General features: G+C 51.0%; 1 long non-coding RNA gene across 1 annotated transcript in view; it reads right to left on the bottom strand.

Annotated features, from left to right (window-relative positions):
- Positions 1-271: 271 nt before the first annotated feature.
- The window catches only part of LOC105861396 (uncharacterized), a 54540-nt gene continuing 30352 nt past the window's right edge, over positions 272-24459 (bottom strand). Inside the window, exons 7-8 of the long non-coding RNA XR_012919336.1 lie at positions 991-1161; positions 272-457 (exon numbers count right to left, since the gene is read on the bottom strand). This is a non-coding gene — a long non-coding RNA (uncharacterized LOC105861396). The remainder of the gene's footprint in view (positions 458-990; positions 1162-24459) is intronic.

The following is a 24459-nucleotide window of genomic DNA, read 5'->3' as shown; positions in this document are numbered from 1 at the left end:
TTATGCCCTCATTAGAATTTTATGTTGGCACCTCCACATTGGGACATGTACCACATTCTGCCTTATATTCGAATTACTCAGATGCAAATTTCTCTCCCCCACCAAATTACAAACTTGAAAGGAGAAACCGTTGTCTTTGAATCCTCACATCCTTTAAGTCCCTGGCACAGAGTTAGTGCACAATAAATGTCAAACGTTGAGTCTGTGGTTATAAAGAAAGACGCAGACAATTAATTTTTCATATTAACTTCACCAGTGTGAGTGTATCTCATTTGTAATAATTTTATTTGCAGACTTGTTTGCGGCACCGTGTTCCTGGAGTAGGCTCCCAGAGGTCTGAGTTCAGGACTTCTTCGCCAAGGGCTGCTAGCGGATGGTATGTTAGATGGCGGCACCTGCTGGTGAAGGGCGGCATTACAGCTTGGTCCAATCCATGCCGGCAGCGTTGGACTGGGGACTGGAGGCAAAAGGCGAAGGCAGAACAGGATTAGAACGAGTTCCTCTCCCTTCTCAGTAGTCCTTAGGCTGACCAAGGGGTGGAACATCGCTGGGTCAGGGTCAGGGCCCCTGGGAAGAGTTTGTTCTCTCCATCACACTGCAGCTTCCTGCAGACTGAATTTTACAGGAGCAGAACAGGGGACTGAGGAATCTCGGCCTGACTGTGATGTTCCTTAGCTTTGCCAAGTCAGCTTAGAGGAGGAAAGGTGGCACAAAGACGGGAGATCTTCGTGCCAAAAAAAGCAGGCAAAGTTTTGTAAAGATATCAACACTTAGCACAAGTACACAGCTGGCAAACATTCCAATGGCCCCTTTTTTGCTACAGGTTTTTAGCTTCTTTCAGAAGGATTTTCAGTCCTGTGGGAGCCCTTTTCTGAAAATATAATAGATGGTATTGGGTCTTTGGATGCTATGGTAAGCTTTGTTTTACAACAATTCACTCTACAGTCTACTTGAATCTGGTTCTTGAATACCCTGAACTTTGTCCAATACCTCCACCGATTCTTTCTTTAATCTGCAATACCCATAGATGATATTGGGGCCAGGCACGGTGGCTCACGCCTGTAATCCTAGCACTCTGGGAGGCTGAGGCAGGTGGATTGTTCGAGGTCAGGACTTCAAAACCAGCTTGAGCAAGAGCGAGACCCCTCTTCCTGGACCCAGCTGAAAAAAAAAAGAGAGAGTGAGACCCTGTTTCTACTATAAATAAAACGAAATTAATTGTCCAACTAATATATATAGAAAAAATCAGCCGGGCATGGTGGCGCATGCCTGTAGTCCCAGATACTCGGGAGGCTGAGGCAGCAGGATTGCTTGAGCCCAGGAGTTTGAAGTTGCTGTGAGCTAGGCTGATGCCACGGCACTCACTGTAGCCTGGGCAACAGAGTGAGACTCTGTATAAAAAAAAAAAAAAGAATGATATGATATTGGTAGATAAAGAGGTCCTTCTCCACCTCTCCATCTTCTCCTCTGGGGTGGAAAACCAGTAGGGATCTGGGGGAGGGAAGCCAAGCCAGCTCTCAGCAAAGTTTGGAAGTTCATTATGAAAGTTCCTATAGCCCCCTCCTCTGCCACTCAGACACATTTGTTAAGGCGTCAACTGATAACTGAAGTTTTAACTGGCAAAGTCTTAATCCTGTCATCCTCTCTCATGAGGATATTTGTATTAGGGGCCAAAGAACATAAGGTTTAGCTCAAAGAAGTAACTCTCTAATGATGGCATTTTAAGAACCAAAAGGAAAGATCTTTGATGAGGTGGCAGAGAACCCCCCAGGGACTTTTAAATGGCCTCAGTCAGGGTTCTGCCTCCTGGGTCTGCCTCCTTAGAGTTCAGATGCGAGCTGCCTGTGGACCCCTCTCCAGCTGCTTTGGCCCAGGCCTTTGCTCACTCAAGCTGCTTCTTGCCCAGTCTCCTGCCTCTGGCTCTTTATCCAGGCTGCCATCACCCAACTCTCTAGACCTTTGGGGAGATCCTGAGCTCTGGCTTGGAAGGGTCTAGCTATGCCTCTTTGTCTTCCAGAATCCGAGAGTGTCTGGCCAGAGTCCCCCCAGGTCCCCTGCATCTCCATGGTCTTTCTTCAGCTTAGGGTTTCCACACTGCCCTCCACTCCACAACCTCTGCTTCCTTTGGTCCTTTAGGCAACCTGAAGCACCCTCAGACTGGTGGAGACAGGGAGACGAGGTCAGGGAATGCTCTACTTCTTCGTGGGGTTTGCATGAACTCACCACTCCTTGATTCTTTCAGTCATTCAACAAACATTCATTGAGCACAACTATGTGCCAGAAATATGCTTGGGATTGGGGATTTAGTAGTGACCCATATGGGTCTTGCCCTCAAAGGTTTGACAGACTAGTGGAAGATAAGCAGACTATTACCGTACAGCCTGGCCAGGGCCATCACTGGGGTAGGTTTCAAGGACCACTGAGCTCCAAGTTTGCTGGGGAAGTAAGAAGACTTCACAAACAAGGTACCATTTAAGCTGGATCTTAAAAGGTAGTAGTGGCTTTCCGGCTGACAAGAACATGGTGCTTGTGACTCAGAAGAGAAAAAGGACATGTCATTGGAGAGAGAGACTCAGGACTGGCACAGAGGAACACGTATGCCGTGCCAAGGAGTTAGGACTTGGCTGTACCAGACAATGGTCCCTAGGATACAGAGCAAGTGCCTGAACTATGGCAGCAGCAAGAGGGATGGAGAGGAGGGGTGGATTTGAGGGAGGGTTTGGAAGTTGCACCCTCAGGATCTGATGGCCTGTTAGATCTATGGAGAGGAGGACAGAGTCATGAAGGACTCTGAGGAATCCAGCCGGGACCACTAAGTGGGTTATGAGACCATTAACCTCAAGATGGAGATGGGAGGAAGAAGACAGGTCAGGGGAGAGTGTTGAGAGGAACAATGAGTTCAGTCGGGGGCAGGTTCAGCTTGATACTGCCAAATACTATTGGCAGTATCTATAAGTAGATGGAAATATAAGACTAGATAGAAAAGAAAGGAGGGAGCTAAAGAGCTATAGATCTGCAAACCGGACATACATAATTACACTAGACAAAAAGCTGGGTTGGGCTATAGATTTGAGGGCCATCAGCATGTCGGTGGGGGCTGGACCGTGATGCCCTCCTAGGTGGCCTACTAGCGGCTGCCCACCTTTGTGCTGGGTCTTCCACAAGCCGTCACCAGTAACACTGCAGCAACCCAAATTCCAAAGGTTGGAATTTTATCCTCCCTGTTTTCCAGATGAGGAAGGTGAAGTTCAAAGGAGTGAAGCGACTTGCCCGAGCTTACCCTTAGATGGGGCTGGGATTTAAACTTGGGGCTGTCTGGCTGATATTCTCCCCACCACCCTTGGTGTCTCTCAGAGAGAGCACCGAGGGAGGTCGTGTAGTGTGAGAAGTGACAAGAGCCAATCTAGAAGCCCAAACTCTCCCTCGTTTAAGAGGCCGGTGGAGGGAGGGTAGCCAGCAGGACAAGCAGGAAAAGAAAGTGCTCCGAGAGGGGGAAGGAAAAGGTCCAGAGGTTCTGGGTGAGGCAGAGAGGTCAGGCTAGATAAGGACTGGCAGGCCGCCCTAGATGGGGAGATGTGGGTGTCACTGGAGACCTTGCGGAGGGGTGTCAGAGGGGGACTGGGCCAGACTGCCAGGGGTGAAAGGGAAGCAGGGAGGTGGAGACTAGCGCAGGTGTACTCCTCTGAGAGGTTTGGGCGCAAAGGAAGACGAGAGGCAGCGGGGTGTGGAGAAGTTAGCTGTCACTGCTGGAGGACGCTGCACTTATGGAATGAGGGGAAGCAGCCAAAGTGAGAGGATCTGGCAGGGGGTAAGTGGCAGAGCGGGCTCACTGGAGGGCCAGGATGGGTGGGACCCTGTACATACATGTGGTACTACTGGGCTTGGCTGCAAGGAGGGACCCTCTCCCAGCGGGGGAGGGAGACGGGGCAGGGGATAGGAGGCTCATGCCAAATGGTTTCTGGCTTCTCAAAGAGGAGTTGAGGGCGCTGACCGGAGAAGCCCGGGGGCTGGGGCCGTCTGGAGGAAGCGGAGTTTGGACGGGCAGCTCTGTGGAAGGGGCCAGGGCTGTCTGGAGACTTGCCTGTGATGTGCAGGGCTCAGGAGCCACGCATCAGTGTTGATGCCAATTGGCAGCGTGGAGATTTTTGTTTCCTTCATGGAAGCAGCCTGGGAGCAGGTGAAAAGGAAGCAGATGGCAAAGTGACTCAGGTGTAGGGGTGGGAGGGAGGAGGGGTGGGCTGACACAGGGTGAGGGGCCCGGGGAGCTAATCAAGAGGTGGTCAGAGTGGCCAGAGAAGGTTGGAACAGGTGTGGGCAGCTCGGACTGGGTTACCTCTCCCCAAGTCCCAGAGGGCTGCCTGTGGACCTGTCTGTGAGGGCAAGACCAAAAGGTCTTGGAGCAAGGTACTCCTAGAATCCTGGGGCTGAAACAGCCTTTGAGAGAGGGTTACTTCTGATCTTCCGCCTATAAAAGTCAAAATAACGCCCAAGCCATCATGAACAGTGTGAAACAAGGACTGACCAGGGTCAACCTGTCCATCCACCCAGCAAGATCCCCTCCCTCCCTCCTTTATTTCTTCTGCTGTCATTCTGAGTATTCTCATTTTCTCTCCCTCTGTCAATCACTGATTTTGTTTATGTTTCTGTCTTTATATTTCTCTCTGTTTAAGAGTCGTTGAGATTCGGCCCAAATCACCCCTCATCCATGAAGCTTTCTTGGATGACTAGCTTCTATTTCCTCTGACTTTCTATGGCACTGTCTCTCTGGGCCTTCAATGTCACATTCTGAATGTCATGCATTCAGATGTTCTGTAAACCTTGCCTACCTGCTAAGACGCATTTCATCTGGAGGGTTTGCCTTGTGATATGGAAGGGTCCAGAACCATACACTGGTACTGTACCTCCACCAGCGGAGTCACATTTCCTATTTCTTTTGCATCTCCTAGAGGGCATAGGACAGTGGCAGGGAAGGTATGAGATAAGTACCACATGTCACCTGGTGGAAGGATTGATGACTGGTCAAATCATCATGAAGAGAAAGAGCAAGAAGCAGAAGGGAGTCCTGACAGCTCTAGGATATGGGCTAGGGAGTACTGATCTGGAAGTCAGAGCCAGGGGAGACATGGATTTTGCTTCTAGCTTTGCCTCTTAAATATGCTGTGTGCCCTTGGGCAAGTCGCGTGATCTCTCATCATCACACAGAGGTGATAGCTACAGTCTTCTGCAGTTCTACTGCTGCATGATCCTCCAGAGCAAGGCTAGTGCCCTGTACGTGAAGGAGCTGCTCAGCGACCTTTGGCCTGCCGCACATGATCAGGCTTTATGGGTGGTAAGGATGTGTTGTGATTCTGTGGATTCAGAGGTGGCAGTATAGACAGCAGAAGAGGTATACAAGCTTCAGAGTCAGGACTGGGCCTGAGTGCTGGCTTTGTCCCTTCTTAGTCTGTCATTCTGGGCAAGTTAATCTATCTGAGCCTGTTTTCCCATCAATAAAATAGGGATAACAAGTCTTGCCGCATAGGCTTGTGGTGAAGTGCCCGGTACAGTGCCTGGCACGTGGTACCTATGAGCTCTAATTTGTGTCTCAGAGTGTCTATACCTTCCTAAGGCAGATTAGAAGATGCAAGGCAGTACAAATGGAAGTGCTGCTGACAAGGGCAGTGTGCTGGAATGCATGGAATTTTTGAAACCTTTTCAGCAAGAATGTGTGACAGACAGGAACCTGTTAGGGGTAGTGAGATTTGACCCCATTGGGGTCACATACACCCAGCAGCGTCAAAGCCTGATCCGGGGCAAAGCTGCTTCCTCCCAAGCACTACTGTACCTCTACCGTCAAAGCTGTGGTCTTTGTTCCTTCTGCGAAGCAACTACAATTACCTCCCCCGCTGAGTTTCTACTATGTGCTAGGTGTTTTCTATACATTATCTCATTTAATTAACACCATAACCTGTAGGTTTTCATCCACTTTGTCAGATGAGGAAACTGAAGTTCACTAAGGTTGAGTAACTTGCCTGAAGTCACACAGGTAGAAAGTAACAGAGCTGAGATTTGACCCACAGGTTTGTTTAGATAGAGCCCATACAGGTAGACACTGAGTCATATCACATTTGAGTCAAATGACCATACCCATTTTCCAGATGAAGAAGCTGAGGCTCCTAGAAGTGAAATAACTCATCAAGAGTAGATAGGTGTCTGGGAAATGGTAGGGCCCAACACTGACCCTGGGGCAGTCTTGCTCCAGCTGGTACATGCTCTCCAGTAGTCTATGCCTGTCTGTCAAGCTAGGGTCATTGGACTTGTTTTACATATTGGGAAGCTGAGCGCAGAGAGAAAAAGCAGAGCTTATAGGAGATTTGGCAGGAGAGGGGAAGTCCCTGGGTGTGGTGGGGCCTGGCAGACGTATCCCTGAGCAGGACCTGAACTGAGATCTATCAGCTACGGGCCCGCTCCTCCAGTCTTCTCCCCAAACAGGAGGAATTAGAGTGAAATGAATGTCGGAAGCACCCCTGAAGGAAAGTGAAGCAAACTGCAGCCTGAGAGATGAATGTGGGAGGTCCAGAGACACTGGGTGCTTTGCCCCTGTTGGTTATGATATGGCAGATGCTACTGTTCACTGTCCCTTCCTTGTCATCCACCTGAATTACTGGCCAACTAAGTCCCTGCAGAAGTGCATGGGACAGAGGGCAATGTGACCAGCACCCCAATTCACAGTGCCCCAGTGATACAAGCCCTGCTTCTACTCCCATAGAATCCTCTGAAGGGAGGAGTGGGCTGGAACCAGATTTTGGGGGGGGGGGAGAGCCGGCAACTGCCTCTTCTGCCCAGATGTGGAGGAGGAGCTCACCTCATCCTAGAGAAGAAAAGGAAATGATCAGAGGAAAACTGGTAGGACGAAATAAAAAGATCCCTAGTCTTCAGAGACACAGTGGCTTAGGTAGGGCAACCCACCTGAGCCTCCCTCCCTGAAAGCCAGGGCAATGGCCATTCAGGGGACCAGAAAATCACACTGGAGAGATGGTCCCAGATATCCTGCTCCTATAGAACCTTCCATGCCCACCTCAGCTGTAGGGTAGGAGGTGGGCTGGAGCCCCTCCCCCCCTCTGCCCAGAGACCCAGAGGTGCAAGGTCCAAGGAAGCCAGAGACAGAGCAAACCAAGGCAGAGCTTAATCTCCCCTCCCAGCCATGGGGAGCTCCCCAGCTCTCTCCCCGTGCCCCATGTAGATCACAGGCACCTTCTGGCAACCTCCAATTCTCTCTTTCTTCCTTTCTTTCTTTTAACCACTCTCTTGTTTGGGGCAAAGAGGATAGCAAGTTTGCACTTGTCCTCCAGCCCTACACATAATTGGTAGCAGCAGGCAAAGCTGCTACAAGGGGAGGGGTTTGCCGGTGGAATGAAAGAGAGGGGAGTCTTAGAGTGACAGGGCTGGAAGGGACCTAGGAGATCGTCTGACCCAACCTTTCTGCAGCCTCCATACCATTCCCATGATCTACGTGCTTCCATCTCAGCGGTCATCCCTCATGCCATGCAAAGGATCTCAAGGCCTTCTCCCCCAGCCTTCCTCGGAACGAATCCACACTCTTGCTTTCTAGATGAGGAAACCAAGACCAATTAGATATGACTTGCCCAAAGGAAATCTTTGTCCTAAGATAAAGCCAGGACAAGAAACCCAAATGCCTAAGTATGTTTCCATCCTCTTGCTTTTCCACTCCATCTCTAGGGAAGGAAGGGCTCAGCTTTTCTCGCTGGGGGGCAGAGAGGCTGCTGACCAAGCACACCTCTCACCCCAGCTGATGCAGGTGGCCACTGTCAAGGGTCTGAGAACCAAATTGTCTTTGAGGAGATTTTGGTCATTGCCCCTTCCCCCTGAGTACCCTGAGGACTCTGTAAGGCTAGCCTGGGTTCCAACGGTTTCTTCCCTGTAAAAATTGGCAGTGAAGCATGAGTAGCACCTGTGGCCCTGTGTGGTCTCATTCTGGCCACAGCCCCACACTCCAAGAAAGCCCTCATCACTTTCCAAGAGGTCGTTCCTCTTTACCTGACTATGGAGAGAAGATGCAGACTGGGGGAATGGGTCAGGAGGCAGCGTCCATGACTGAGGGACACTGCTCCTTCTGCACAGGTCGCCCCTATTTTTAAAATATTCGTTATCTTTCCTCTGCTGCCCCTGTAGTTAGAGGGATGAGGGTTGAGAATAGACCAGACAGGACCAGCGCATGAAGCTGAGTGTTGGAACGTGTTGTACCTGTCTTTGTCTTTGTGTTTACACACTCAGGCATGTTTCTGTGGGTTAGCTTTTGCTCCTGTGCTGAACACATGAGAGTGTGTGTGCCTCCATGTCTACACGGGTGGGGGGGGGCTTACCTCCAAGGCCCTTCACTGCAAAGGGAGTTGCAGTGGAGTTCCCCCTGGAGCTGGCAGCTTTAGCAGGGGGAAGACTACTTTCTTCTTAGTCCTCAGTTAAAGTGGACTCAGACCTTGAGTCCTGAGGATGGGGATGTCGTGGTGGTGGGGGGACTTAGAGTTGGGAGGGCGTCACCGCCAGGCACCGGAGCCACTCTGTGTTTCAAGGTCCTACGTTCCGCGTGTCGGGCGGTGTCGGTGGACGCGCCCAAGTCCTGCGTGTCCATGTCTGCCCCAGCTTCCCGACAACTCGCGCCCTCTTTGTCTCCGGGTGGAGGTGTGCGTGCAAACCTGCGCCGCACGGCCTTCCTCGCGTGCGAGCGCGGGGCGCACCCTCGCTCCCCCACTCTTTCCGCGGGGAGAGGACGCGCCGGAGCCCGATGCTGTTTGGTCTGGAGCCGAGCGGGGCTTGCATTGATCCATTGATTGTGCGCGGTCTGCGCCTGACCTCCCTGCTCCCGGGGAAGCCGTCTCCATGGAGACCGGGCCCGCTCCCCAGCGCCGGATTGTAAATTCCTGCAGGCAGCGGCCCGGCAGCCTGGGGAGGGGGCCGCCGCGCCCGGGCGCGCAGGGGGAGCGGCCGCCGCGCCGAGGCCCCATTTGAAAGAAAAAAGGGCACGAAAAAGGAGGTGGAGGAGGAGGAGGAGGGGGAGGAGGAAGAAACGAAAAGGAGCGAGGAGAGGAGGAGAAAGAGGAGGAGGAGGAGAAAGGCGAAGAAAAAGAGACGGAGCCCGAGAGACGGGGAGAGCGAGGGGAAGAAAGAGGCAGAAAGGGCGTGTTTCTGGCGCGGCCTTTCCCCTCCCCTTTCTCAGGTCTCGCTCGGGCTCTGCGCGCTCTCGGGCTGCGGCTCTCCGGGCGAAGTGGGAATCGGGTGGGATTGCACGCAGCAGCCCCGCCGCCGCCGCTGGCGGAGCCCGACCCGGAGCGGGCGGGGGTTCCCTCCGTCAGTCGCGCCGGGCGCCCCTCGCCTCGCCTCGCCCTCCGCCTCGCGCTCCCCGACGTCCGGCGGCGGGAGCCGGCAGCATCGGAGCCTCCCGCCCAGGGCGCCGCGGTCTGCGCCCCGAGCCTGTAGCCCCCGGCCGGCCCCGGCGGGGCGCCCCCTCCCCCCGCGCGGGGGCCCGGCCGGCTTCCGCCCTCCCCGGGCTGCGAGACCGGCCCTGGCTGCCCGGCCGCCCGTAGCTGCAGCCATGGGCTCGGGACGCGTGCCCGGGCTCTGCCTGCTCGTCCTGCTGGTCCACGCCCGCGCCGCCCAGCACAGCAGAGCCGCGCAAGGTAAGGACGGAGGGGCGCGCGGCCGCGGGGCCGCCCAGGCTGCGGGGCCCACGGCCGGGCGCGATTTCCGAGCGCAGGGAAGCGTGCGGCTGTCAGGACCCGGACTCCCTGGCTGGGGGCCTGGCCGCCGGACGCTGCGCCCCGAGCGAAAAGCTGGAGCGGCCGGGGCGGCAGGGACGAGTGAGAAGTTCTGGGGACGGTGGGCACAAGTGGCCACGCACCGCAGAATTCTGCCCGACTTCGTCCAGCCCACCCCCCTCCCAGCATCTTCGCAAGACTTCTTGTCCTCCAAAACCTAGGAGACGATCTTCTCTTCTCTCAAACAGTGCCAGAAACTTCACTTGTGGCCTGGAGAGGCTGAGAGAATGAAAAGTTTTCAGCCATGCCATGTATTTCTCCCTCTCATCCCCAACCCGCATGCAAAGTCAGACAGAAATTTCGAAGTAGCTGTCTTATCAGTGGAGAAATGTTAAAGAAAAATAGGATCTTTTATGGGAAAACCAACTCATCTCTCACCGATGGTAGGGGACTGAAGAAGAGAAGAAAATCTGTGACTGGCTCCCAGCAAAAATGTTGCGTTTCTGCCTTTTGGGGGGAAAATCTCTTTCGTCTTGCATGGCTTTCATTTCTTATCATAATATTTATTTATTAAGGCCTCGGGTTTCCAATTCCATTTAAATCCAGGTCAGAATTGCATTAAAATAACAAAGTAGAATTCCAGGCTGGGGAGTCTGACAGACCCCTCTAGGAATTAGAGACAGGGAGGCCTCGGGACCCAGTCCCTGACCCAGCTCATCGCCTGGAGGTTCCCAAGGCTGTGCAGGCAGCAACTAGGCTGGTGTGCCACCGTCCTCTTGCGCTAGCCTCCCCTCCCCCTTGACCTCTTGCTGCACCCCTCCCCCATCGTGTCCTCACTGACAAGAGATTTATATGGACAAAAAGAAAATTCCTCCTGGCAAGGTTTTGTCCAGGAGAATATGATCTTGCCTATTATCCCAGAGGCTCCTGAAGCCAGCTGGGGTGAGAAGGCGGCTGGGCCAGAAGGAAGGTTGAACTTGGGAGTGGGGGAAGCCTGAGTGTCTGGAGCCTGAGTGCTTGGCTCTTAAGCTGCTCTGCGCACTGGATGGGCTGCGTTCTGTTAAAAGGAAGGTGCTACATCAATGCTGCCCTCCTCTCCCAAACACTGCCTCTACAGCTGACCTCTTCCCCCAACCTGTCCTTTAGCAGAACTGAAACACTAGAGACCCTCAGCTGTCAAATACCAGACCCTACCCCCAAACGCTCCCAACCCCAAGCTGCCTCTTCCCCAGTGTCCTGGTTCCAGACAGCCCACCACCGCCACCCCAGCCTGCTAGCAGCCCCTCTCCTCACTGTGGATTTGCTTGTGTTTTCATAAACAAAGCTGGCTTTTGTAGTGCTTGCTGACTTACTCATAACATGGAATTAGCTAGGGAGTTTAGTCTGAAGGAAGGAACAGATTTCATGAAGTAATCTAGAGACAAGATAAGGGCCTCTTTCAAGTTGGAGCCAGTGTCGGTAGTGGCCTAGTAAGGTTGGGAGACTGGGGCAAAAGAAAAAGCTGTGCATTCAAGGGGGCTTCAGGGGCAGATGGAGACTCCTCTAAGGGACAGGTGTCATCAGCCCATGGTTCAGGGACAGGAGTCAGAATCCCTCCAGGGTACTCCAGGACTCCCTCTTTTATTAGACGCCTGCTGAGTGCTGGGAGACATGCTGCCAGAGTGGAGGCCCCTGCCCTCAAGGAACTTACAGACTAGTAGTTTTGTCCCTGCTTATCTAATTCACAGGCCACCCTTGCTCTGACTGGGCTGCAGTTAGCTCTGCGTCTTCCTTCCTTCCTTCTGATCCCTGAGTCTAGCCTGGCATAGAGTGGAAGCCTCCCATTGACCTTGCTATTCAGGAAATCTATAAAGCCTGGCTGGAGGTTGCCTAACAACAGGTTAGGGATGCCTCTGGACCCAAATCTGCAGGCAGATGCTGCAGGAAGAACAAGTACCGACCAGGCAGGGCAGCCTTGTGGCCTAACCCACGGGCAGAGTGCTCTGGGCATCGGGGAGGCTTCCCTTGCCCCCAAACGTATCCCCTGATGATCACCAGTGCTAGAAAGCAACTTTAATGCCACATGCTTTCAAACGAAGCATTAGCAGATCTTTAAAACACAAATACTTTGGTCAAGTATCTTGCAAGGAGTTACTATGCCTGTGGGGAAATGTGGGTCTTGGCCCTTTTCACCAGAGATTCCCATGGGGTGGAGGAGGAATGAGCCTTAAGTATAAAGGTGAGTGTGTGTCAGAGACAGAGACAGAGACAGAGAGAGGTTCGCCATGATCACCCACAGGCGACACAGCTGGTGTCTGGCTCTGCTGCGACTGAGCACTGTGTGGGAATGCTGATGTTTCCGTTCCGTGCGGCTGTGTGTGGACGAGTGGATGGGTAAGTCTGTGTGACTGGGGGGAGGGAGCATGAGGGCACATGGTTTTGAGTGTTTTTCAAGTGCCTGTCTGTATATTTTAAAGTAGACAGACTGGATAACCAAGATAATTGTTAACTTAGAAGCATTAATTTGCTTTGCTTTTTTGGAGAGGGAGGTTGGGGTTGGGGAGGCAGCAGTGGTTAAAAAGACCTAATCCTTGCACAGGGCTCAGGTTACAGCTGAATGAAAAGGTCTCCTGGCCTCCAGGGAAACTTGTCCCCAGGGCTGCTCCCAGTGAGCCAGCAGCCTGGCCGTTCAGTTTACCTGGTAGTTTTCTTTCCTCATTAGGGATAGAGTTTTGATAAAGTCGTATATTTAGAGTTTCCAAGTAACACCATCCCAGGGGCTGAGAGCATTCATGTGGCAGCAAACAGTGTCTCTCTGTCTCGGTGTCTCTCCGGGTCTCTGTCTGGGTGTATGTGTCTCTCCCTCTTTTTCCCCCACCCCTCTCTTCCTCTTTAATGTGGCTGTTTCCTCTCCTCCCGCTTCCCTCGGCTCCTGTGGCCAACTCTCACAGTGAGGGGACTGTTCCTCCTGGCCCCTCCCTCTAAAATATGAAATGAAAACCATAACCGTGTCAGCGGGTGAGGGTGTCCCCGTGGGCAGCTGGCTACTGCCTGTGTCCCATCCAGGCCACACTGGAGGAGGCAGAGTCCCCACTCTTGGAGTCTGATCTTTAGTCACTTCCCTCTAAGCCCACCCCCCATTTTTCCAGAAGGGTGGAGAAGGGGGTGGACTGCTTAGAAATTCCTCAGGAATCCCTTTGACCTCTCTTGTCTCTGTGACTCCATGCCATGTTGGGGGTTGCGCCTGGGGCAGGGGAGCAAGCACAGAAACTCTTCCCTGTTTTCCACCCCTTACTTCCCAGCTCCTTGAGTCTGCAGAGTGGAATGAGAGAGAGGACTGGAAGACTCTGAGGCCAGAGTTACTGCAGGCAGGGAAAGAAGAAAGTCATCAGCAGCCCTCAAATGAGATTGTTTTCTGAAACCTTCAGGAATCTGAGAGCATGAGAACCGGTTTGAGATGCGAGCAGCTGGGACCTGTTGTAAAAGGAGCCAGTCCTGGGTGTGAGTTTGGGAATGCGAGGTGTGCATCCACTGGAGTGTGTGAGCATGCGTGTGCGTGACTCACGGTGCGTATGTGCGTGTGTGTGTGTGTGTGTGTGTGCAGTGCTCCGGTGAAAGGAAAAAGGAAGTGGGGTAATGTGTGTTTTGTTTTAGTTGGAGAAGTAAAGAAATCGAATGACTTGGTCCAGTGCCTTGAACTGAGGGTGGGGGAAGGGAAAGGATGGTTTCAGACCCTCTTGGGAAGATGGAGGTGGAAGAGTTTGGTGCCTGAACCCACCCAGTCCCTGCCCCCGGCTCTGGTCCCTGCATGTCAGGGTGTGGGCCTCCCTTGACGTCCCATACCCTTAGCACATGACCACTTATAAGAAAGAGTCCCTGTCAGGGCTGGAAACTGCGGAGCTGCTCTGAGGTTGGCAGTGCCCGCAAGAGGCCCAGACCTGGGGACAGCTTCTTCAGGCTCAGTTAGAAGACAGGAGTCTGGAAATAGGGCTGCTGGGCCTTGTGGGAGAAGTGAGACAACAGCCAGCTCAGTGATGCTTGGGGGGCAGAGGAGCTAGTCACCTGGGCTAAGAGGGGATAGAGACTCCCCCTCACCCACTGGCCCCCCTATCACCAGACTGCCCCCATGCCCACACACCACTAACCTCACAGGGGGATAGGGGCTATGGTGCCAGTGGGCTTAAATAAATGCAAAACCTTAGATAAATGCAGAGGATTCGGGCCTCTGAGGAAATCACTGAAATTCTCCTCCTCACTTATAAAATATCAGTAGGGTCCCTTGCAGCCCTGAGATTCTGCACATTTCATCAAAGTCCTTCCTGCTAATGGCAGAAGATGCTGTGGCGAGCTTCAGTCCTGCGGCCGGCCCTGCCCAGGTCACTCACCAAATCTCAAGCCTCTCCTCCCTGGCCCCTCTCCTTCTGCCTGCCCAAGTCCAGGTCACTTGGCTGCTCTTCCTTTCTTCTCCCACCCCATGTCCTGGAGCCTCACATATCTGATAGTTCTGTGTCCTTAAGTGGGTATTTGTCCCTGGAAACAGTCCCTGAAGGATACGTGTAAGTTTCTGTGCATGTATTCAACAAAGTTGGGAAGTAGAGTGAAATGTCCATGTTGTGGAAACTGAATATTCCTGGAGCTGGGCTTCAGGGCCCCAGTCCTTGGTCCCACTGCATACATTTCCAGCTTCAAGACTAGCTCTTGGTATTCTGCCCCAGCCCAAGCATCTGCTTCATAATTGCGATGGGGTGCTGTGATTAGCCACATGGGCGGGACAATGACCCCCTCAATAGGGTGCTGTGGCCCTCACTCTTAGCTATGGCTTTTTCTGTGGCTGTAACCATAGGGTTACCCCCCCCCCACCTGAGAGGGCTGTGGGGTTTGGATTTCAGAGCCCCATGCCAGAGGTTCTCCAGCTCTGGCCACTGACAGTGACGAGCTGAGGAAAGACCTGGGCAGGAGCTGCTGGGCTAAAGGGAAGATCCAGGAATAGGAAACCGATCTAAGGAATCCCTGGGTGAGAGCGAAGTATCATGAAAAGGGGGCATGGGGGGGTGCTGGGAGAACGGGGGCACTTGGAGGGTAGACCCTGGGGAGCAGATTTACAGAGAGGACGTTTTTACAAGTTTCTAATTATATTTATTTGGAGTTTTCCTCTGGCGGTTTGAAGCTGTTAACAGCAGGAACCTGTATCCCTGGTGTTTGTTTTTGTTTCTAACCAGCTGCTTGGCCCCGACATAGTGAATCCAAGGGCAGGCGACACCTGCCCACTACCGCACCGGCAACCCCTTCCTTCTTGCAGCTGTGTCTGCACCTCCCTGCCCACTGCTCAGTCCTGCTTTCCTCCTCTGCTGCCCCAGGCCCAGGGCCTCAGAGCATCTGCCTGTCTACTTCTGATTTCTGGCCAGATTCGTCCAAATTTCAGTTGCATTCCCCTCCATGGTTATATATTGCGTGATTGCTTCATGCTGACCTAAGTGCTGAGCTAGGGTTGGGGGAGGCACAACAGTAGCGAAGGCTTGGATCCCTCCGGTGAGTGCTGAGAGAAGACGAGAAGACAGCGGGTATGGAGAGAGAGCACTGGACTGGGAGTCAGAAGACCTGGGTCCTGGCTCTACACTAGCTGTCTGCTCTTTCCTGAGAGACCCTCTCTGGGCTTCAGTTTCATCTGTTTAATGAGACAGGACCATTTGAAGACCAAATGAAACAACCTGCATGAAAAAACTTTGTATACTTAGTGGAATTATACAAATCTGACATCATTGTTGTTTGTTATTTTTTCAATGAACTTGGAGAGATAAGACTAATAATCATGAAACCAGAACGTGCCTCTGCCTACCTGCCTGCCCTCACTCTCCAGGTTCTGCTCTGCCCCCCCCCACTGCCCTCGCCCTACTCATCCTCTAAAAGCCTTTGGCTCGGCTTTGTTGGTTTTGTCCACACTGAAAGGGGGAAAGTTCTTGTCCTTTTAGGGGTACATTCCAATTAGTAAGGAGCTAGATTAGGGGGAAGGCAGGACATCTCAGGGAAACTCATCAGGGCCCAACAGGTGATAAGACCTCAGGCTCAGCCCCTCACCCTCTAATCACCAAGCACCAGCAGCTTTTCCTGGCTGTTCAGTTGAGTAGGCTAAGCCTGTGTGAGAGGAAAGGGTGCTTTAAAAAAAGAAGAAAGTGCTCTGTCTCCTTGCGGTCAAGAGGTGGCCATCTGTGTGGTTTCCTGGACTCTTCCCTCGGCCTCCGTCACCTCTGCTGAAGTGTTGTCTGGGTTGAGAGTGGGCCCAGGTCCAGCTGAGGTCACAAAGCCTCAGCCAGTCCCAAATTGGGAAGACAGCTGGGGATGCCAGAACTGGGAAGCCAGGCTCTGCCGGTTTCCCAAGTTGCCATTTTGATCTGGAGTTAGAGCAGATGTGCACATATGTGGGTACACGCGCATATGCTGCAGGTTAGGGTATCACGGCCAAGCCTGGGCTGGTTCTGTTTTGGATGTTACTTAGATGTGGGTGGCAACATGGAGGCAAAAATGAGGGAACCGACCAGGAGCAGCAGAGGAGTGTTGGTCTCAGGTGCCCGTCCTCAGGTTTGTGCTAGCACTGGGGGGGATGCTCTAAAGACACCTGAGATCCCACAACTCCTTGCTCCTAGTCTTCTGGCCCCAGCACTTGTCAAATGGATGCCTTTAAGTGGGTACTACCATTGTTTGAGTTTCCTGTCTCCCTCCTCTTAAGACTAACCTTCCTGGGACTTCCTTCCACCACAACAGTTATGGAGTCACAGGAGAGTAAAGAATCTAGCCTTTTCTCTGAGATATCACAAAGCAGAGGGGATACTGCAGATATAGAACTCATCTATTCATCACCAACCCATCTGCCTCTCCATCTACTCACCCATCTGTTTAACAAATATTTACTAAGTGCCTTCAATGTATAATTAGTCTGTCTTGTTCACTGCTGAATCCCTAGCACCTAGTACAGTGCTCAAAATCTGTTTGTTGAACAAGTGAATAAATATGCTCAACTCTACTGCTCTGTGGGTTTCAAAGATTCAGAAGCCATGGTCTCAAGGACCATGTTACATCTTCAGTAGGAAGATAATATTCATGAAGTAAAAGTTAAATAATGGTACATGGTAGCATATAAGAAGCACCACAAGCCTGTGATCGGCCAGGTGATCACAGAACCTGACAGTAAAAGCTTTAGGAGTTAAGGGAAAGAGTAGATAAGAGGACTGCTGGAGCAGTCACAGCAGTGGCACCTGGACTGGGTCCTCAGTGATAGGTAAGATTTGAAGATATTTAAGGAGCAGAAAATAGAGGAGTGAGGTACACATACCGTACATCCAAGGCTAGTCTGGCTGGGCCAAGAAGTATGTCACAGCCATGTGGGTACCAGGAAAGATGCTTCTGACTTCCTCACTGGGTCCCCCAAATTTGCCTACAACTACCCCCACTCCTGTGAGTAACTACCATAGTAATGGAAAATGAGGTTGACTCTACCTAAAGGTGTCGGCTTGTCCGTAGCCTGCATCCCTGCTCATTTCCATTTGTTATTCCTATGCTGGGCCTGAGCAAACTTATGACACATATGAAGTGTTTCATTGGGCTCCTGCTGCTTTGCTTTTGGGGTATACTTGCTCATCCCCAGAAGGGAACATAACTACCCATGTTACAATAATCTACCCTTTCTGGTCTGCCCTGTCTCACATCCCCCACCCCATCCCACCCTTCCCGCCTACATTTAGCAGAGCTTATGGAGCACCATGTTAGGCACTGAAGCCAATTTAGAAGATGTCAGAGGGTGCTGGGAGAAGCTGTTGCAATTACAGACCTGTGCCTTCGTGCCAGGGGAGAGGAGACAGGGCGGTCTTGGCAGCTGTGGTATCTCTGCAGCTGCCACTCTCCCCTAGTTCAATTTTTGTTCCAACCCAGTGCCTGGGGTGGAGGTGCATTCTCCACAGCCATCACAAAGGATTGTGCAGCTTCTGGGTTCCCCTTTGCCCCTCCTCTCTTTGGGCAGTTCCCAGCACAAGTGGAGTAGGCAGTGGAAAGGGCAAACGCCAGGGATGTGTCTCCTCCAAACCCTCCACACCATCACACGCTCCCCGGGTGCTGCCTCTCCCCACACTAGGCCTGAAATGGGGCTTTGATAAGATGGAGAGGGAAGGGAGTTCCAAAAGGATACAGGGACAAAGTTGGAAAGAAGGCATAATAATAGCAAACCTTTGTTGAACATTTACTGTATGCCTGCATTGGGGTGCTAAGTACTTGATATTAACTCATCTGATACTCATGGCAGCCCCATAGGGAGGGGCTATGATTAGGATTACTCCCATTTATGGAGGAAGGAACAGGTAAGTTTAGGGGCTGGCCAGGACCACACAGACACAGGTAGAACTGGCATTTGAACTGCACAGTGTCACTCCAGAACTCCTGTCTTAACTACTTTGTCATGTCTCTTCCCAGCTTGGGCACATAATTTTATTTGCATTACCTGAGTCGGGAAAGGGAGACAGACAGCAGCCCCTGCCTCACCCTCAAGATCCTGCTTCAGCTGGTCTAAGTGTTGCCTGAACATTCACACTTTTTAAAAGGTCCACAGAGAATTCCAGTGTGCAGCCAAGGTTGAGAACCACTGATCTAACCAATTCACCCCCAGGCTGGGTGCAGCAGCTCATACCTATAATCCTAGCACTCTGGTAGGCCAAGGCGGGAGGATCGCTTGAGGTCAGAAGTTCAAGACTGGCTGAGCAAGAGCGAGACCCTGTCTCTACTAAAAATAGAAAAACTTGGCCAGGCACCTGTATCCCAGCTACTCGGGAGTCTAAGGCAGGAGGATTGCTTGAGCCCGGGAGTTTGAGGTTGCTGTGAGCTAAGATGATACGACTGCACTCTAGCCAGGGCATCAGAGTGACACTCTGTCTCAAAAAAATAAATAAATAAATAAAAATAAAGCAATCCACCCTCAATAGCACCCACTGGTTTGCCAACTAGTGAACAGCTGCACCCTAGAGAGAACAAGCTGAGACTGTGACCATGAGTATGCAAGGGATCCCTGCAAGGACAGACTCTGGGCAGGCGTGGTGAGAGGAAGCTCTGGAAGAATGAACTGGCAAAAGAGGGATTCACTGGATATAATTTGGGGACCCTCTTTCATAGCTCTGCCTAAGGCCTGTTCTGCTTTGACAGATTCCAACCAGATGTTGAATGGTCCCTTCCTCAGCAAGTGAGGAAGCTTAACATACTACATGAGATGGCTTTAAATTATTAGCAGAGCAACTTAGCAATAGCTAAAAATGAACTGATGTAAACTAAGTCCCCTCAGACCAGGAAGAAGGCTGACCAGGAAGAGATGTTGGGAAGACAGTTTTGTGCCAGATCTGGAAAGCTGAGCATAATGTGGCTGGAAGAGAAAAGAGAGGGATGCATCTGCAATGTGAAGAGTGAGATGTGAGCAAATGTGTGGAAAGGAGTAGAATGGTCAGATATGGTAGAGGGAAAGGGGAACATGCCTGCATTGGGGTGCTAAGTACTTGGTATTAACTCATCTGATGCTCATGGCAGCCCCATAGGGAGGGGCTATGATTAGGATTATTCCCATTTATGGAGGAAGGAACAGGTAAGTTTAGGGGCTGGCCAGGCCCACACAGACACAGGTAGAACTGGCATTGAACTGCAGTGTCACTCCAGAATAAAGTCTTCCAGAGCACAGACTTTGCTGGAGAGGGATACCATCAAGAGCAGGGAGATAAGGGCGAGGGAAGGTGGGAAAGCCCAGCTGCACGAGTCTAAAAGCTCTGCCAGGAGGCCAGGGTTTGCTCTGATCAGCATAAGGGTCCACTCTGGTACTGGTGAGCACTGAACGGGACGCAAAGGGAAGAACTGGGCAGCCAGACTACCTGATGTAGGACCTACCAGAGCACCAGCCGATTCAGAGACAAGGGCATACCTCTGAGATGGCCCCAGAGGAGGGTCTTCTGGATGAGTCCCCATGTTGCCAGGCCCAGGGAGTATCCCTTATTTAGAACTTCTAGAGCAGGGCTGTCCAGTAGAACTTTCACTGATGTCGGAAATGTTCTGTATCTGTGCTTTCCAGTATGGTAGCCACTAGACACTTGTGGCCATTGAGCATTTGGCCTGTGGCTAGTGCAAGTGAGGAAGTGAATTTTTAATTAATTTAAATATAAATAGCCACATGTGGTGATGGCTACCATATTGGACAGCACCATCCTACAGCATCTGTTGCCTGACCAGTGATTTAATGCTTACCATCTCAAGCTTCCTGTACTGGGAACCTACTCGTTACTAGATACTTTATTAAGCACTTTACACAAATTATCTCATTAACTGCTCACAGCCTCTCATGAGGAGCTATTATCATCAGCCCCATTTCAAAGGGGAGGAGATAGAGAAAAAGAAAAGCCTCCCTAGAGAGTGGTAGAGCTGGATTTGAATCTGGGACTGACTGGTTCCAGTGCTTATGATCTTTCTATTATAGGACATTTCTTTGTATTGTTTTCTCTTCATCAACTGGACAAACTGATTCTCTATGCAGCCTCTTGCCATCTATGAGGTCCCTCTTGCTCACACCTATGAACTAGTCTTACATGCCCTCTATTTGTTATTTCACTTTGGGATGACTTCCCAGGTGGGCCAGCTGGGGACACCACGACCATAAAGCCTGAGCAAGGTGGAGAGTAAGTGTGGACAGAGGCTCCCAGCACGTGGAGTCACTGGGCTGGTGGCTGGCTGCAGAGGACTGGAAGAGAGTTGAAAGGTACAGAGCCGAATAGAAGCCTGTAAGATTTGAGGCAGCATGTCTGGGGACACTCTTTCAGATTTTAGTTCCCGTTTAGACCCAGAAAGCTTCAGACGTGCCCCTTAAGTTCTTCTTGAAGTATAAAAGCAGAGAACAGATAACTATTTCAAGCTAGAACTCATGGGTATCTATAAATTGGAGAGATTACTGGTCCACTCATCCATTCATTCAGTAAAAGTATATCAAGCACCTTAAGGATTTGGATTCAATAAGGCTATAAGGCCTGAGAATCTGCTTTTTAACAAAACCCTGGCAATTCTACAGCCCATAGATCACACTTGGAAGTCAGATTGTCTTGGTTTCAAATTTCATCCCTTTTGCTTGCAGGTTGCTACTTATATACTGTCTTGAGTTTCCCAGTTCACAGAATTAATCTCTTCCCTCTCTGATCTTCCCTATGACACAGGTTCTCAACCCAGGCTGCACACTGGAATAACCAGGAGAGTTTAGACAAATGCTGATGGCCAGGACCCAGCCTGGGGTAGTTGACCAGAATCTCCAGGGGTGGGGTTGACACTGATATGCAGGCTTGAAGACCACTCCCCTCATCTCTAATGCCTTCACGGCACGCACCACAGCCCGCTCCATGTTTCTTGTCTCTCCTTTTGGCTGGGCTGTGTTACTTTTAAGCCTCCACAGCCCTCAGCATTGTGCCTTTCATAAACACACTGAATAAAGCATTTTCAATGGAATGAAACATTTCCCCCTATTTCAGTTCAGCTTTATGGGCACCATAATATTGCCTCAGAAGTCGAAATCTTTTGCCCAAAAACTCTTTTCTATGTCCTTTTTTAACCATCCTCATTTGTGCTAGATCTTGAGTGGCCTCTTCCTTTAGTATAGCTTTATGTGCAGCACCTGTTAGAGCAAGGGCCAGGAGAGAGAGTGGCATTTGGGATCAGAGCCCCACGGGCTGCACTCACCAAGCTTCAGGTAGCTGGTGCCAACCCCTGCCAGCTCCCAATCCCCCCACTGTTGGCAGCACAGGAGCCAAGGAAAATCACGCGGGCTGGCACTTCTTTCCTCTAAAGCTTCTTAGCGAAGTGGTAGGCAAGCGGGAGCAGGCCCGTGCCAAGCAGAATCATGAGGCAGATGAGGATCCCTCAGATGCTAAGTCCCCCTTTCTTCCTCCTTTAACTACCAATGGCCACTGTCCCCATGCCTTTTCCCTTCCCCTCCCTCTAAGCCTGCTCCTAAAAAAGGTAAACTAATTCACACTAGGTCAATTATTTCAAATCAAGTGTGTTACTCAGTCCAAGGGCTTTTTGTTTGTTTTCAAATCAAAGAGGAGTGTTTCAAATGATGGAGTCATTGTAGCTGTCATTATAGATTAAGTATTTTTGAGGGGAACGGGGGTTCTTTCTGAATTTCTGAAATTACGGAGTCTGTCCTCTCCAAAATCAGAGGGACGTGGCAGAGCACCTGCTTCTGGAGGAGTCGCTGCCTCTGTTTTAGAGAAGAGGGGATTTCACCCTTGGGAACCCACTTTCAAGGTACCCCTTGAGAGGCACCGACAGAGATTCTCACGCGGCCCCCTCTACCCCTGCCAGATGTGGACGAGTGTGTGGACGGGACTGACAACTGTCACATCGATGCTATCTGCCAGAACACCCCACGGTCATACAAGTGCATCTGCAAGTCTGGCTACACAGGGGATGGCAAACACTGCAAAGGTGAGGCTGAGAGGGGGCCTGGAGAAGGGGAAACCAGTGCCACTGCCCTCAGTCTGTGCATCAGACTGTGCAATGCACCAAGACTGGAAATGCCCACTGGCCAAGGGTGGGTAACTGCATCTTCCTAGAGAGGGCACCATTTTCTATTTGCACAAAGGCTCCCTGCAGGCTGATGAGGCCCTGGTGGTGAGAGTTCACAGCCAAGAAACGGGTGGGTGGCATCATCTAGATCATGGAACTAACACCTGAGGTTCCCTGGTGTTGATACCTCCATCTTTAGACCCTCCCATTATCTCCCACAAAGGATGGAAACAGACAGTGAGCCCAGGGGAAAATTCATACCATAAACAAACACATCTTGCCCTCATAATTAAGGTAATGCAAATTAAAGTAGCCTTGAGATATTATTTTACATTTATGAACTTCAGTGTTGGTGGGACTTCACTGGACAAGGTGCACTAATTAGTTCCTGGTCACATCATAAATTGAAAAGTAATTTTGTAAGACCTACCAGGAATCTTAAAAGGTATTTATACCCCTTGACCCAGGAATTTTAGTCTTGAGGAGTGATTCAAAGGTAATTCAAAGAAACAAGATAATATATGGGTGAAGTTCTTCTTTAATGCATTATTTATGACAATAAAATAAATGAAAGAAATCTGAGTGACTAACAGTAGAGAAAAAGATTTATGAGAATAGAGAAATAAGTTCTGATATTCTGCAATCATGTACAGTGGTGATTAGAAAGACCGGACGGAGACATGTGAAAATGTTTGTGATCGGCCGGGCGCGGTGGCTCACGCCTGTAATCCTAGCACTCTGGGAGGCTGAGGCAGGCGGATTGTTTGAGCTCAGGAGTTTGAGACTAGCCTGAGCAAGAGCAAAACCCTGTCTCTATTAAAAATAGAAAGAAATTGGCTGGACAACTAAAAATATATAAAAAAAAATTAGCCAGGCGCATGGTGGCGCATGCTTGTAGTCCCAGCTACTGGGGAGGCTGAGGCAGGAGGATTGCTTGAGCCCAGGAGTTTGAGGTTGCTGTGAGCTAGGCTGATGCCATGGCACTCTGGCCCAGGCAACAGAGTGACACTCTGTCTCAAAAAAAAAAAAAAAAAGTTTATGATTTAGGTTTAGATGAAAATAGCAAAACACAGGGGTTTGTAACCCCTGAATGTAGCTATGTAATCACACACACACACACACACACACACACACACACACACACACACACACACACACACACAAGCTTATATTGTTTGAAAAAGCAGCAAGGCTGAGCCTAGGTTGCACAGTGGGTTCACTGGGTTCCCAGGTGGGTCTGGTGGTCACAGCTTCTCTTTGTCCACAGATGTGGATGAGTGTGAGCGAGAGGATAATGCAGGTTGTGTGCACGACTGTGTCAACATCCCTGGCAATTACCGATGCACCTGCTATGACGGATTCCACCTGGCACATGATGGACACAACTGTCTGGGTGAGCAAGGGAGCGCGGATTTGGTGGGGAGATGTCTTGTGGGGAAAGAGGTCTTTTCAGCATCTCCTATGTCCCAGGCAAGGAGAGGAAAGTGATCAAAAACAGCTCCATTCCTACAAGAGAACAAGGTCAGCCTTCCCTTTGAGACTAGCCACTAAGGATGAAATAATCCTTCTGCTGAGTGAAAAACATAAGAAGAGAAGCTGCTATAAAATGCTCCCAGGGCAAGGGCCAGGAGATGAGTACGGTGGGTTTAGCCAGTGAGTGAGGCATGGTGAGAAGATGATTTGGCTCCAGACAGATCCTGGTTCTGCTGCTTACTAACCGTGGGGCTTGGGGAAATCAACTACTCTCTGGGAATCTCAGCTTCCTCATGTCTAAAATGAGGATGATAATAACCCACTCGGAGGCTGCTGGGTGGACCAGCATGAGAGAACATATGTAAAGAGCCTATACAAAGAACCTGTGTAAAGAACCTGTACAATCGTTAGCACATAGTAGGTGCACAATAAGTGGGAAGAATGTTGTTGGTGGTGACAGTGATGCTTCTCTGTGCCCCAGGGAGCCTCCGAACCTTACAGGCCAGTTTTCTCCCAGCTCTTCCTGCAACCTCTAGTCCCACTTTCTCCTCACTTCTAAGACCTCAACCTGACCTGATCCCCTTTGTCCCAGGAGCTGGACAGAGATAGGAGAATCTCTAGGGAACCGAACTCAACTTTGGTCTCTGTCATTTTGGAAAATGACTGGGGCCAAGTCAGATTCTTCCTCAAG

The sequence above is a fragment of the Microcebus murinus genome, chromosome 5, assembly GCF_040939455.1.
Source record: "Microcebus murinus isolate Inina chromosome 5, M.murinus_Inina_mat1.0, whole genome shotgun sequence".
NCBI classification, from domain to species: Eukaryota; Metazoa; Chordata; class Mammalia; order Primates; family Cheirogaleidae; genus Microcebus; species Microcebus murinus.
The sequence above is the reverse complement of the archived record's forward strand: the minus strand, read 5'-3'. Positions and strand labels throughout refer to the sequence as shown.